This window comes from Moschus berezovskii, chromosome 12 (assembly GCF_049115385.1).
Source record: "Moschus berezovskii isolate FMDL1 chromosome 12, NW_MosBer_1.0, whole genome shotgun sequence".
Classification (NCBI taxonomy): Eukaryota; Metazoa; Chordata; class Mammalia; order Artiodactyla; family Moschidae; genus Moschus; species Moschus berezovskii.
Genome location: NC_142471.1, coordinates 26,894,190 through 26,908,984, shown reverse-complemented (window position 1 = coordinate 26,908,984; position 14,795 = coordinate 26,894,190). Strand labels below are relative to the sequence as shown.

General features: G+C 44.8%; 1 protein-coding gene across 1 annotated transcript in view; it reads right to left on the bottom strand.

Moving 5' to 3' along the window:
- The window catches only part of MACROH2A2 (macroH2A.2 histone), a 57,614-nt gene extending 43,102 nt beyond the window's left edge, over positions 1–14,512 (bottom strand). Inside the window, exon 1 of the mRNA XM_088841939.1 lies at positions 14,368–14,512. The gene's annotated coding sequence lies outside the window, so the exon portion shown is untranslated. The remainder of the gene's footprint in view (positions 1–14,367) is intronic.
- Between the last annotated feature and the right edge of the window lie 283 nt (positions 14,513–14,795).

The following is a 14,795-nucleotide window of genomic DNA, read 5'->3' as shown; positions in this document are numbered from 1 at the left end:
TACGGGCATACCTCAGAGATATTGCAGGTGTAGCTCCAGAATAACCCCATAAAGTGAGCCACACGAATTTTTTGGCTTCCCAGCACATATAAAAGCTTTGTTTTCACTCACTGTTGTCTATTAAGCATGCAATAGCAGTATGTCTTGGGCTTCCCTGTTGGCTCAGACAGTAAAAACTGATCTGCCTGCAATGTGGGAGACCTGGGTTTGATCCCTGGGTTGGGAAGATCTCCTGGAGGAAGGCATGGCAACCCACTCCGAAATTCTTGCCTGGAGAATCCCCATGGACAGAGGAGCCTGGCAGGCTACAGTCTGTGGGGTCGCAAAGAGTTGGATCGAACTGAGCGACCAAGCACACAGCACAGCAGTATGTCTAAAAAAATATACATACCTTAATTAAAAAATAATTTACTGCTAAAAAGATGCCAAACAGCTACAACAGAAACATCCAAGATCATTGATCATAAATCACCGTAACAAAAATAATAATCATGAAAATGTTGGAAATACTGTGAGAATTGCCACAATGTGACACAGACATACTAAGCGAATCAATGCTGTTGGAAAAACGGCTCAGGCAGACTTGTTCAAGGCAGGGTTGCCACAGAATTTCAATTTGTAAAAAACTGCAATATTTGCAAAGCACAATAAAATGAGGTATTTGTGTAATTACAATTGATCCTTGTTATGTGCAGTAGTTCCTTTTTTTTTTTTTAAATAACACTTTATTTTATATTAAGTATAGCCAGTTAACAATGTTGTGATTGTTTCAGGTGGACAGCAAAGGGACTCAGCCATACATACACATGTACCCATCCTCCCCCAAACTCCCCTCCCATCCAGGCTGCCACATAACATTGAGCAGAGTTCCATGTGCTATAACGTGTTCTATAAAGTAGGTAGGACACCGCATTAGTGAGTGGTGAACAACTGCTCTGGGGAAACAGGGTTGGGTTGCTGTGAGCCTCTGATCACAACATTTTCATCAACGGATCAATATACAACCTTGTCTGATGTATGTTTCTGTTCAAAGACACCCTATGCAATATGAATTGTTGATTCACTAACACTGAACTCATGGCCAGCATCAATAACTCTTGAACAGAGCTTGTCTAACACACATATTTTCTACATAAGGCACATCTCAGCCTCCATGCCCTTAGGAACACTAGACATCACTTCAAGACTACACTTGGGGGTCATTTTGAACAGTGAGGTTACTAACAGAAAGCACAACACTGAAAAACATGGCACTAAATAGACCACGATGAAGACTCATGTACAAAGTGGAAGATGAAACAAGAAGGCAGAGTGTGGGCTTGTTTGATCTCAGCTGGGAAGGTGTGCGGTGGATGGGTCAGCTTTTTCTGCTCTGTGCATGTCTTTGAATGACGGCAAAAATGCCACAAGTATTGATTTTTGTGTTACCAATAAATTTTAGTGAGTGGGCAACACATATGGAATCCATGAATAATGAGGGTTGACTGCACTTATCTTTGCACTTGTTGACAGAAGAGAAATGTGCCTTGGGAGTTCCCTGGTGGCCCAGTGGTTAGGACTCTGGGCTTTCACTGCAATTGACTAGTGCTCTCGTGCCCAGTCGTGTCTGATTCTGTGACCCTACAGACTGTGGCCCACCAGGCTCCTGTCCATGGGATTCTCCAGGCAAGAATACTGGAGTGGGTTGCCATTTCCTCCTCCAGGGGATTGTCCCGACCCAGGGATCGAACCTGTGTCTCCTGCATTGCAGATGGATTCTTTACTGCTGAGCCCTTGGGGAAGCCTTCACTGCAGGGGGTTTGGGTTTGATCCCTGGTTGGGGCATCACCCAGCTTCTAGGTCACACTGTTGTTTGCAGGGGGCACTTTTCCCCCAGAGACATTGTTCCTGGAGCCCTCTGCCCTGGGCTCCAGTGTGGAGTGGTTGTTCTACCCAGTGGTCATCCTGGGGCTGTCTTCCCAGCTCATCCGGGATGCCATGACTTCCTCCTTATTGGCATTCTCCCTTGTTTTCCTTTTATCTGCCTCATGTTGCTCTTCAGACACAGTGTTGAGAGATAAACATTTTCTTACACAAATGAAATTGTCCTTATTGAATGATCTTTGTATTATTATTTGGTGGAGTTTCTAGCATCAAAGTCATTTTGCTTCAACGTTTCGAAGCCACTGAGCCATCATTTTTGGCATTCAGTTTTATAGAGCAGTTTGGTAGACCCCAATGCACCACGCTTTTAAATTTTCTCTGCGTGTTCTAAAATTTTACAAGGATGTGTCTAGGTGTCAGCACTTGATGATAAGCCTCTTCAGTCTGAAAAATTTTCAAAACTCCTGGAATTTTTTCCTGTTATGTATTTGATTATTTCCCCATCTCTTTTATTTCTCCCACTTCTCCCTTTACCTGTCTCTTAATGGGATGTCTGTAAACCAGGTCTTGGATCTCCCAGATTGCTCCCCCAAGTCTCAACCTTTTCCTTCTGATTCTCAGGCTTTTAAATTTCTCTCCCCACTCCTTTTCTTCCCATGCAGGATCTCAGTTCCCTCCAGGGATCGAAACCATGTCCCCTGCAGGAAGTGTGGAGTCCCAACCACTTGGCTGCCAGGGAAGTCCTATCTTTTTAATTTCTAATTTTGGTAATCATATTGCTAATTTCCGAGCATTCTTTCTTGCTCTTTGATTGTTCCTTTTTCATTGCATCGTTTTTTTTTTTTTTATGGATGCACCATGTCTTCCAATTTCTCTGAAACTAGCTGTGGTGTGTTTACATCATCTTCTTTCTCTAAATTATTTTATCGACTCAGTTCAGTTCAGTTCAGTAGCTCAGCTGTGTCCGACTCTTTGCGACCCCATAGACTGCAGCACATCAGGCCTCCTGGTCCATCACCAACTCCTGGAGTTTACCCAAACTCATGTCCATTGAGTTGGTGATGCCACTCAACCATCTCATCCTCTGTCATCCCCTTCTCCTCCTGCCCCCAATCCCTCCCAGCATCAGGGTCTTTTCAAATGAGTCAGTTCTTCGCATCAGGTGGCCAGAGTATTGGAGCTTCAGCTTCAGCATCAGTTCTTCCAATGAATATTCAAGACAGTTCTCCTTTAGGATGGACTGGTTGGGTCTCCTTGCAGTCTAAGGGACTCTCAAGGGTCTTCTCCAACACCACAGTTCAAAAGCATCAATTCTTCAGCGCTCAGCTTTCTTTATAGTCCAACTCTCACATCCATACATGACCATTGGAAAAACCATAGCCTTGACTAGATGGACCTTTGTTGACAAAGTAATGTCTCTGCTTTTTAATATGCTATCTAGGTTGGTCATAACTTTCCTTCCAAGGAGTAAGCGTCTTTTAATTTCATGGCTGCAGTCACCATCTGCAGTGATTTTGGAGCCCCCCCGAAATAAAGTCTGTTACTGTTTCCAAGTTTCCCCATCTGTTTGCCATGAAGTGATAGGACCAGATGCCATGATCTTAGTTTTCTGAATGTTGAGCTTTAAGCCAACTTTTTCATTCTCCTCTCTCACTTTTATCAAGAGGCTCTTTAATTCTTCACTTTCTGCCATAAGGCTGGTGTCATCTGCATACCTGAGGTTTTTGACTCAGTTGTCCCATTTATTTCTTTTCTTCTTTCTTTTTCATGTTGGCTTTCCTACCATGTCTGGTGATCTTTGGGCATGCATTCATATTTAAGAATGAAAGACACGGATGCTTACTACAGGCAGACAGAAAAGCTTTCCACAGCTATTGTTTGGTAGGCATTGTTCCTGTTTGGGACCTCAGGGTACATGCATGGGGCATGCCAATTAGCAGGCATCATCTTAGGGTGCCTGGTTAGGAACTGAGAGCCCTCAAATGCCAGAATGAGAGTCTTACTTGGTAGAGTCATACCCATCCTCCAGATTCTAGATCTGCTCTGTAGTTGTTCAGTTTCTTTAGAGAAGAAACCTCAGATTGTCAGTTTGGAGGAGAAATGCCAGGTTGACAGAAGCCCTACTAGGAGTAGGAGAGGGAGAGAGACCCATTCACCTAGCTGTTCTGGAGACAGACCTTCAGTGACTTTCCATTTTTCATCCTGCTCAACTTCAGGGCAGCTCCCTCTTGCTTTTATTCTTAGCTGTGGCTCTTTCTGTGATGCCATCCACGTTTCTATGTGCTTTCAGTCACAGAAAGAAATTTGCTGAAATCTCCCAATTTGCTGATGACCATCACCAGCCCCCACTGCTTGGTTGTGAAGGGCTTATTTTCTTTGTACGTCTTTTACCATTATTTCTGTGGGCTCCAGAGGAAAAGCTCATGTGCTCTAGGAAAGCTCAAGTGCTCAGAGTCCATCACTTTGGACAAGAAATCAAAAGTGCCATTTTAATTTAACATCTTAACAAACATCACTTGGGAATTAGCCTAGAAATGAGGACACCAGTAAAGAGAAAAAGCTCAAGAGTTTTGTGATGGAATAAGAATGGCATATTGAAAAATTCAGATTTGCTTTCATCACTATGTGAGTCAGTGGAAACTAACTGGTCCTGAGACAACTAAGGAATATAAAATTTCTTATCAAGATGTTGTAGGAGACTCGGACTTCCCTAGTAGTCCAGTGGTTAAGACTTTGCTTTCTGTCGCAAGGGGCTTGGGTTTGATCCCTGGTCAGGGAGCTCAGATCCCACATGTCTCTTGACCAAAACCTCAAAATATAAAACAGAAGCAATATTGTAATAAGTTCAGTGTGCTAAGTTATTTCAGTCATGTCTGACTCTTTGTGACTCTATGGGCTATAGCCCTCCAGGCTCCTCTGTCCATGGGATGCTCCAGGCAAGAATACTGGAGTGGATTGCCATGTCCTCCTCCAGGGGATCTTCCCAACCCAGGGTCGAACCCGTGTCTCTTATGTCTCCTGCACAGGTAGGCAGGTTCTTAATCACTAGGGCCACCTGGGAAGCCCAGTAAATTCAGTAAAGATTTTAAAAACGGTCCACATCAAAAAGAAAGATTGTATAAGACTCACTAGTAGAATCAGATTCAGTGTGTCTGTATTTGCATAATTATAGCATATGGAATTCCTATAAACAATATTTAAAACTATACTGTAATCCCAGATGGGAGGAGTGGAAGGAAAGAAAACATCCTAAGCAAGCATTTGCCCTTATTGAATGAATTGCTCTTGGTGAGAAACAGCAAACTTTACTTAATACACTGACTGCCTTCATGAAAAGATAAAAATAATCTGGTTTCTTTAGAACAATGTGTGTGTCGTGTACTTATTCGCTCAGTTGTGTCTGATTCTTTGCAACCCTCTGTCCATGGGGATTCTCCAGGCAAGAACACTGGAGTGGGTGGCCGTGCCCTCCTTCAGGGGATCTTCCCAACCCAGGGATCGAATTCAGGTCTCCTGCATTGCAGGGGGATTCTTTACCAGTTGAGCTCCCAGGGAAGCTCTTTTTAGACCCGCATCTTCCTTTAATTTAAATAAGTTCTTTCTCAAGCATAAATAGCTGATCGAGAGTAAACTAAGTTTCATGCCCCAACTTCTTGAAGGTTTTATTATATACAAACTGAAGAGGAACAAGACAAAGTAGCCAACTGGCAAGATGGCCTGTTAGCAGCCGCCAGCAATGCTGATTTAAATGACAACTTTTTCTGCCTCTGAGCTTCAGCAAACCGTCTTTTAAAAAGAGAAAGCAGTCAGCACTTGAGATTGGCAGCAGTAATTACAGGCCAGTGTGTCACAGGTGTAGTTTGATTGGGCTGATGAGCCACCTTGAGAAGGATCTAGACTATCAAGATAATTTATTTTACTCTTTTGAGGTCATTCCTTTCAGAAGTATATAAATCAAAATGCATTTATACATACATTATTTTAAATCTAGAACTAAGAGGTCTCTCACTTTTGAATGATAGAAATAAATTTAAAAACAAACTTCTATAATGTTTATAAGCATGAAATTCATAGTGTCATCCCCTAATGGATTAGTTTTAAAATTGCTGAAATTTATTCAATTTATTCATCTTCAGTTCCCATGATATTTCCCTAATCTGTCATACTGTGCTTCAGAATATTTTCTATAGTAAATATTTATGAAAAAACAAAGTAGATCCTGCAATAAGCATCTTTACTTTGTCATTTCAAAACTGTCCTTTGGGAGAATAAAATGAGATGAAATAAAATTAGGTAGGACATAAGGGAATTCAATGTAAAAATACATTAACTGTATGTAGAAATATGTTTTTAAAGAGTAGGAAAAAAAAATCCCAGTCTCATACTTGATAAAATTCTAACATATTTTGGTGTGTTACCATAAGTACTGTATTAAAATAATAGTAGTTTATTAGTATTATTTTGTAGCTGTAAAAACCATTTTCTGTAGTGCTAGCTAAATCACTTGCTCTGTTACACTTCCATTTATGAACTCCAAGGGCAAATCATTATTGCACAAGTGATACTTTCCAAACCATTTTCTTCCAAGGCCACCTTTAAGTGAATGAGAAGAGTCAATAATTTTATCGTCATATATGTTAAAGCACATTAACAATTTATAATGTAAAGAGCTATTCAAATGCAATTTCATCAAGATGACACGGATCAAATTAACTAAATTAACCAACCAGGAACGTTAGAACCAAGCATTAACTCAATTTATTTAAATTATACTATTGGATTACAAATCAGTCCCATTTAAAAAAGCATTTCAAGTCATGTCCTGGAATAATCTGGCGGGAAAATCAACTGCCAGCACATTCTTTATAATTCAGAGGCCGAGATATGTGGCTGTCTGAGATGTTTTAGAAGGGATGGAGAGCAGAGCGTGGGATGGAGCCGATGTGGAGTGGACTTAGGTCATCTGCTGCTACTGCAGTACATGGTGACGTTTTTAAGATTTTTTTTGATATGAACCATTTTTAAAGTAAAAATCTGTTACAACATTGTTTCTGGTTTTTTGGTCATGAGGCATGTGGGATCCTAGCTCCTTAACCAGGGCTGGAACCTGCACCCCTGCACTGGAAGGTGAGGTTTTAACCACTGGCCCACCAGGAAGCCCCGAGTCTTATACAATCTCCGCATAAGAAATTTTATAGTCCTCAATTATCTCTGGTGACTCTTAAAACATTTTGTCTTCATTGGACCAGAGTGAAGGATTTTTTTTTTTTTTGGTCTTTGTTATTAGCCTTCTGTTACTTTCTAATATAAATATATTTGGCCACCTACGGTATTAATTAGATGAGAAATGAGTATACATGAATGAATAAAAATACTTTGAATTCTCTTTGATTCTGAGTTAGTAACACATCCTAGAAGAAAATGAACCAGTTTGCTTTCCTCAATCTATTTATTCTTGGAAAACATAATAAATGAAAACCCTTCACTGGGTCCAGCCTGGTTTTGTCTTTTTGCTCTTTTGAGAATTAATAAATCAGAGCAGTGGGCATGCTATCCTGTTTCCTTAAAATCGAATAGTTTCAAATTAATAGTGAGGTGTATTGTTGGAACAGTGACCTACCCTTGCAGGAGACTAGCTTTGAACCCAGATGAGCTGCTCAGTGGGAGGGAAGTGGTGTAGCCTCCTTTGGTGGTGGGTGAGTGGACCAGTCCATCAGTGAGTGGGCTGCAGCCCCTTGTGCTGCCTGATCCACCAGGGGCTTCCAGAGACATCCAATACTGCTGGGCAACTGAGGATACAGGTGGCGCCACTTGCAGGCTCTCACAGCTACAACAGACTGTATGCTGGGCAGAGGCAGCTGTCCAGGAACCCCTCCCCCTCCATCCCTCCCCCTGCCTGCCTCTCCCCACCTTGTTTTCCTCATGGTCAATCCTCAGGCAGTGGCTACATTGTGGGAAACAGTGGCTGGGGGGCTGTTGCTTCGGTTCTATGTTGGCGACAGGCAGTGTTGCTCCCTGGTCAAAATGGTGAGTGTCCCCCATAGTCTGGGGCCCTGGCAGGTTGTATCACCTGCAACAGTAAAGGAGATTGCCAGCCATACGGTGCCATTCCATCTGCGGGTGGAACAAGCTAGGCCTCATAGCGTGCATTATGGTGGGGCAGTGGAAGGATTCCAGGTCTGTATCGACCAGCTGTGGCCCTCGGGCAAATCAGTTGATTTTTCAGAACCTCTCTTTAGCTCAAACAAAAAACCTTTCAGAATATATATAACACACAGAAAGAGGGGGAGTTATGCGGATTGGAATGGGGAAGGCCTGGGAAGCTTGATGGCTTGGTCCCCACCCTTTATTGTCCTGGGCCTCCAAGGAACTCTGGGCCTGTGGTACTCCACTGGAGAAGCATGGCACTAGCAGACCTCTGAGGTCCTTTCTGACCTAAAAGTTGCTGCTACTTTAGGAGATGCTTAAAATGTCACTCTTTCTGACTCCCCTACCCCCATCTGTTACTTTATTCCTAGAAATGGAACAATCGGGTAGAATTAAATCATATTCTGGTGCTCTTTGAAGTCACTATTCCATCACCCATGATAACCACAGAAGAGAAAAAGCAGACCTGAAAAACTTTACTGAGTTTATGGCTTGTTCCTTTTACACCCCAAGACAATGATCTATATTGTTCACTAAATAGCCAGGGGTGAAAATTCAGTTTAGAAGCCGGGGGCAATGCTTGAGTGGATGACCACCTTACAGAAATTCTGGAAGACCGGTGATTGTTTAGCACTCTGGTGGGGAACCCAGTGAATTATCGTCTGATCTAAAAGTTTATGCTGTATATGCTATGAGCTACTGGAACTTACCTTTTTGTAGTCTACCGCCACTATTTACTGTTATGGTTTTGTTGAGCAGTGAAGGCAGCAAAAATACAAGTTACACAGCTCTGTGTATGAACCATTACTGAGGCCAGACCAGTGAACACAGGGCCTGGGTTTTCCCAGAAAGTTTGATTTCATTCTGTTAGATTTTTATCCTGTTGTCATGGAAATAACCACATTTAGGCATCGAAACTATATCATCAGGACTACTTCTCACATCCAGAAATGACCTTCAAATCTTTGGTCAGACCATGTGTTGCAATTTTGACCTAAACTATACTTAATTCTTGTGGCATCACAGAATCAGCTGAAATAAACATCCCTGTACGAGGCTGGTGGTCCTATGCCTGTTTCCATACATGTTCTGTCAAAGCATGGGAATTTTGACTTGAATTACTTACTCCATTCCAAGTCGAAATTGGCAATGCCAGTCAAATAAATCGGGCAAAGTATGATGGATGGTGAGATGGATAAATGAGCAGTAAGGGCTTCAGAGAAACCACCAAATTTATCTTATTTAATACTTCGTGACAAAGACAGTTTAAAGTACAGTGTGATGTGGTTCAATCTGATGCTCTTGACGCGGTCAGGTAAAATAGTGACATAAAGAAGAGTTTTAAAAGAAAACTTGCATACAGTAACGTTAAAAAACTTTAAAAAGAACATAATCTGAGAATCAGTGGAATGCTGGCACCTCCTGTTCTCGCTACACACACATGAGGACGTGGTTGGTGGAGCGAGACTGCCTGCGTCGGAGTCCTAATTCTACCACCCACCAGTTGTGCGATGGCCTTGGGCACAGTTTAACCTCTTTTCTTTTCTGCAAGATGGGTATAACAACAGTATCTGTCTTTAGGGCTGTTGTAAGAATGAAACTCATGGATACATATAAAATTCTTGGAACAGTACCTGGCAGGCAGGAAGGCATTTAATAAACATTAGCTATTATGACTTATTTCCACAAAAGAAAGTTTTAGAGACTATTTTCATAGAATGCAGGCTAACATTTTAATTCAGAAGCGGCTATTATAATAGTACAGTGCTGGATGTGTGTATAACATGAGGCTTAAAACTCCAGTGATGTCTTTCTGCTTCTCTCATTGCTCTTAGGAGGCAATGTGAAGGGGTGGAAAAGAAACGTTATTCCTGGGAGAACACCAAGAGCCACATGCTCTGCAAGGAATGCTTTTGTTTCCCTCAAAGCCTGGCACCTTGGGCCCCTCTTGTTCTAATCTCATATTCCCATCTTCCATCTGCCTGGGAATTCACAATCATCACAATGTTAGACCCATAAGATCTCACAACATCTTAACCTAAGACTGAAGAGGACCTGAGTGATCAGTCATTTAGACCCCCTCCCCAATTTTCGCCACAATAAAATGAGGGGTGGTGGTCATTTGAACAACTTGTCTGTGGCTACACATTCTGTGTGAGAGCAGACCACGTCCCCTCAGCCCCGCTTCTGGAACCCTGGTCTGGGGATGGTTCTCATAGCCTTTGTTGTATGGTTCATCCCCACTGGCACCTTGCACAGTATTATCTGCACGTTTGACATTCAAAAAAATATTCCTTCAATGAGAGAGTGAAACCAACCTTAACTATTTGTTTTCAAAGTATTTTGGGGTTCCTTTTGTGATATTTGGGGAGAGGGAATGGATCACCTTCTCAGACACTTTCCCCTCCAACTTACTTCCCAGTTCATATCTCACTGAGTATCCAGAGGAAAACCAATCCCCATCCTTGTTTCCACCACATTCCTTTCCATTTTTTAAATTTATTTTTTTAAAGTTTTTTTTTTTTTTTGATGTGGACCATTTTTTAAAAGTCTTTATTGAATTTGTTATAATACTGCTTCTGTTTTATTTTATTTTTATTATTTTTCCCTGAGGCATGTGGGATCTTAGCTCCCAGACCAGGGATCGAACCCATACCCCCTGCATTGGAAGGTGAAGTCTTAACCACTGGACTGCCAGGGAAGTCCCCCTACATTCCTTTTCAAAATGCCATTCCAATGCCACTGTTAGGACTCATGTCCTCATTTTTTTCCTTCTACATCTAACTTAAGGTATTCCTAGAATCATAGCGATGAAAGCAGCTGTGAACTGTTCATTTAGTTCACTCCCCAGCTTGAACCTGGGCAGGCAGGCCAGGCCAGGATTCAGCCTGTGAGGGAATGTACATCATCACGCAGAAGAAAGAGGAGGGGCTAGCTAGAGCCTGGCATCTACATTAGGCTTCCTGCTCCTGCCTTGTTTCTTCTCCCTCTTTCCCTCCAATCCTGCTACATTCTCTGTGAAGCCTTGCCCAAGCCCTCCCTTCCAGCTGAGAATTCTCTTCTCCCTTTAAAAATCGTTGTAACATTTTAATTATGGCTTTTATTACATATTATCAATCACTTTGAAATTAACTGTGTTTAGCTATCCAAGCAACATACAAATTAATCCAAGTTGTAAAATTTCAAATATTATAACAATGGTTACGGATGGGTATGATTAACATGACTAAACTCCTCCACAATGCCTTTAATTCTTGTCGCTTTTAGTGGGTGTCTCGTTCTACACCTTTCCTATCCATTTATGTATGCATTTCTACTTATACAAATTCATGGTTTTATTGTTTTTATGAAAGTGGTACCATTCAATATATACTGTTTTGCAATTTGCCTTTTTCATTAATAATAAGTCTCAATGACCTTTCTGTCTCAGTATATATAGGTATACTTCATTCTTTATAACTGTTTCCTAATTTCCAAGAAGATGGCCAGAGTTTATTCAGCCATTCTCTACTGATGGCAGTTAGGTTTTTTCAATTTCAAAGTTACCAAAACTTTGCCATGGAAGGGAATAACATAATATGTGTACACGCTTGCTTCTCTATGATATATACTGAGAAATGGAACTGCTGGGTCATAGAATGTGCACATTATTAATTTTAACAATGCCAAACTGCCCTCCAAATAGGCTATATCAATTTACACACCTGTCAGCAGTATATAAAAGTACCCATTTTCCCGTTAGTTTGCCAATCTTAATCTCCTTTCCCCTTCTTTTACCTTCATATATAGTTTATTTCCTAGGTTTGGGGGTGTAAGCTCTCTGAAAGCAGGGTCTAGGATCTCCTCATATTTGGAATTCTTCCCCAATCCAGTGGGGTTTAATAACTGGTACTTCACAAATGCTTGTTGAATGCTCTGTAACCATAAGTTTTCTGTTCACCTCTCAGCAATACACACTTTTCAAAAGCATTTACCAAGATAGCATCTAACTTTGAGAATGAAAAAAATTCTAAGAAAGTTGGTTGATTTTTTTTTTTTTTGCACATACCTCCTCCCTGAACAAGTTACAGATATCTTTCATTTAGAGTTGTCTAAGACAGGCTTCTCTCCTGCCTTGCTGGCAGGAAGCAGTGAAAACAGACCTGGTTATCTCAGACAATAGCTAGCAGGGTGTCCCACCCGCTGGGAAACAGGAGACCAAAGGCGCCTCAAAACCCCTGGGAACTAGACAAGATGGAATGGTGAGGGAGCAGGGTCACAGTCTTTGGAACATTCTGGATCCAAGAAGGTAAATTCTTTTATAGGGTTTTGAAATACAGGAAACCACTAATGTCCAAAGTATGGCAGTAAATGGATCTGGGTGAGGAGGAACTGTGACAGGGTAGGAAAAACCAGAGTGAGAACTGGGCATATTTTTAAAGGAAATGTGGATACAGGAAATAAGGGTTTTAAAGGTGTGAATTACGTGATTCAAGAGAAACTTCCCTCCAAGCAGTGCCTATATTTATTTATATGATAATCTTGAGCTAGAGCAATTCTAAAAAGCGACCAGTGAAGTTCCAAATCTTGGTGTTCTGAACATTAATTTGAAAATAAGGAGAGTTTTCCAAAAGGGTAAGAGAGAGCTTTCAGCTAAATGTGAACTTACTGAGAATTACATGTAACTTGGTTTGCGTTTCACAAAGGAACTGCTCCTAAATAAGAAACAACATGAAGGAAGACACACGTTCGCTCGGAACAGTGTTTCTTTTTCTCTCACCTAATGAACCGTTTCAATAGCAACTGCGCAGCCCAGTGAGGGTACAATTGCATTTCGACACAAAAACAGATGAAAAAAATGAGGAAGTCGTTTGCTGTGCTGGACCGACGATTGGGGAATGGGCCCTGAGGTCTCAGGGGGCTTAGACCTAGGCCAGGTTTTGAATTCCCCTGGGCTGGAGAAAGGCTTTAAAGGATAATACTTTAGTTCATTAGCGCTGTTGGAAAACCCAAACTGCCTTTAGTTTACTATCAGGGCCTCGGGGCTGTGGTCCCTGATGCACCCCCTTAAAATACACAGGGACCCGTGCGGTGGTTTCTCAGCCCATCCTCGTCCTGTTCATCCCTTCGCCCACCCTGGGGCCACTGCCAAGAAACCCAGCAGTGACCAGGCCTAACTCAAGTCCGCGGCGGCCCGTTTCAGGCCAGGAATAACCAGGGTCTGGAAACGACTGGAACAGGAGGCGCGTTCGGCCCTTGAGAGGCTCAGTGGCCTTCTGGCCGTTGTTGTGTGGAACAAAGAGGGCAGGAGTGGAGGGCGCCCCCAGGAGGAAAGGTGGGGAAGGACACCCGCGGGCGGAATTCTGGAGGCGGGCGAGGCTGGAACTAGGGTGCTCCTGGAGCGCGGGCTGGGCGCCCGCGGAGGCAGGGCTGGTCCCCGCCGCGCGCGATTCGCTCCGCATCTGGCGCCCGGCGCAGCCCTCTCCTGAACCGTAGATACTTTACTTTTATTCCTTGTCACCCTAATTATGATTATTATTCTTTTCCCGCGCAGAGCGGGAACCTGGGACTGCTCAAGCGAGCGGCGGAGGGGCCGCCATTTCCCGGGGAAAGCGCAGCGCGCGCGTCGGCACCGGGCGCCCCGGAAAGGAAACCGGAGGGGAGTGCCCGGCCCCGAACCCTCCTCCGCACCGGCCCGGGGCTCGCAGCCGCCCGCGGCGCCCCGCTCACCGCGCGGCAGCCCCCGACCCCAGCCCCCGGGGCCCGCGTCCCCGGCCTGACCTTCTCCGGGGCGGCCCGCCCCCGGCCCCCGGTCTCTCCCTCCACCCGGCGCCTCCGCGCCCCTTCCATTGTCAGCCCGGAGCCGCCGGCGCCCGACCTGGGCACCCTCGGCGGCCCCCAGAGCGGCCCTGCCCGGGCTCTCTCGGCCCCTGCGGAGACCACCGCCCCCGGACCAGCCCTCCCCTGCGGCCGGGCGCCTCCCTTCTCCCGCTCTGCGCCCCCAACTCCGCATTCCCAGGAGCCCTCCGCTCTCTCGGGTCCAGCTCGCCCGGGGCCGGCGGCTGGACCCGCATCCCTCCTCCTCCCTCCCTAATCGCCCAAGATGCCCCCGGCTCCTCGCCGGCCCCAGGAATTTTACCGCTTCTTGAGCAACCCCCCTTTTTTTCCCGAGAAGGCAAGTTGGGCAGCTTGATTTATTAATTTTTCTTTTTCTTTTTTTTTGCGGGAAGGGTCGACTCTCCGGGGAGCGCCCGCAGGGGCTGGGCAGCGGGGAGGGGCAGGGGGGTTCCTCCGGCCCCTGCACTGCCCCCGCGGCGCGTTTTGTTTCCAGACCCCGAAGCCCCCTGAACAATAATGCCACCGCCATGGCGGGCTCACCTGGTGCTGCGCCGCCTGCTCCGGGCGCCCGGTGCCCTCCGCGCGCCGCTTCCCGGGCGCAGGTTCGGCCGGCGCGGCGCCGGTGCCGGGCAGGACTCTTTGCCTTTCTTTGGGTTCTATCTGTGCGTGTCAATGGCGGCAAGCGGCAGTTCTCCGGGCCGCGGATAGTAGCGGGGGGAGGAGGAGGAGGGAGAAGGGATTGCTCCTTCTCCACATAACCACCTCTAGGAGGAGTCGCTCAGCCTCATCCCCCGCCAGCCCAGGCTCCGCGACGGGTCCGGGGCTTTCGGTGGGGCTTGATGAGCTATTGTCCTTCAGGAGCATTAATGATGAAACCGCGCGGCCTCCGCTTAGCTGGCGGATCCGCTGGATACGCTGAGGGCCACTTGCTAAGATGAGGCTTCCCCCAGAGCTGGGGACTGAGGCGC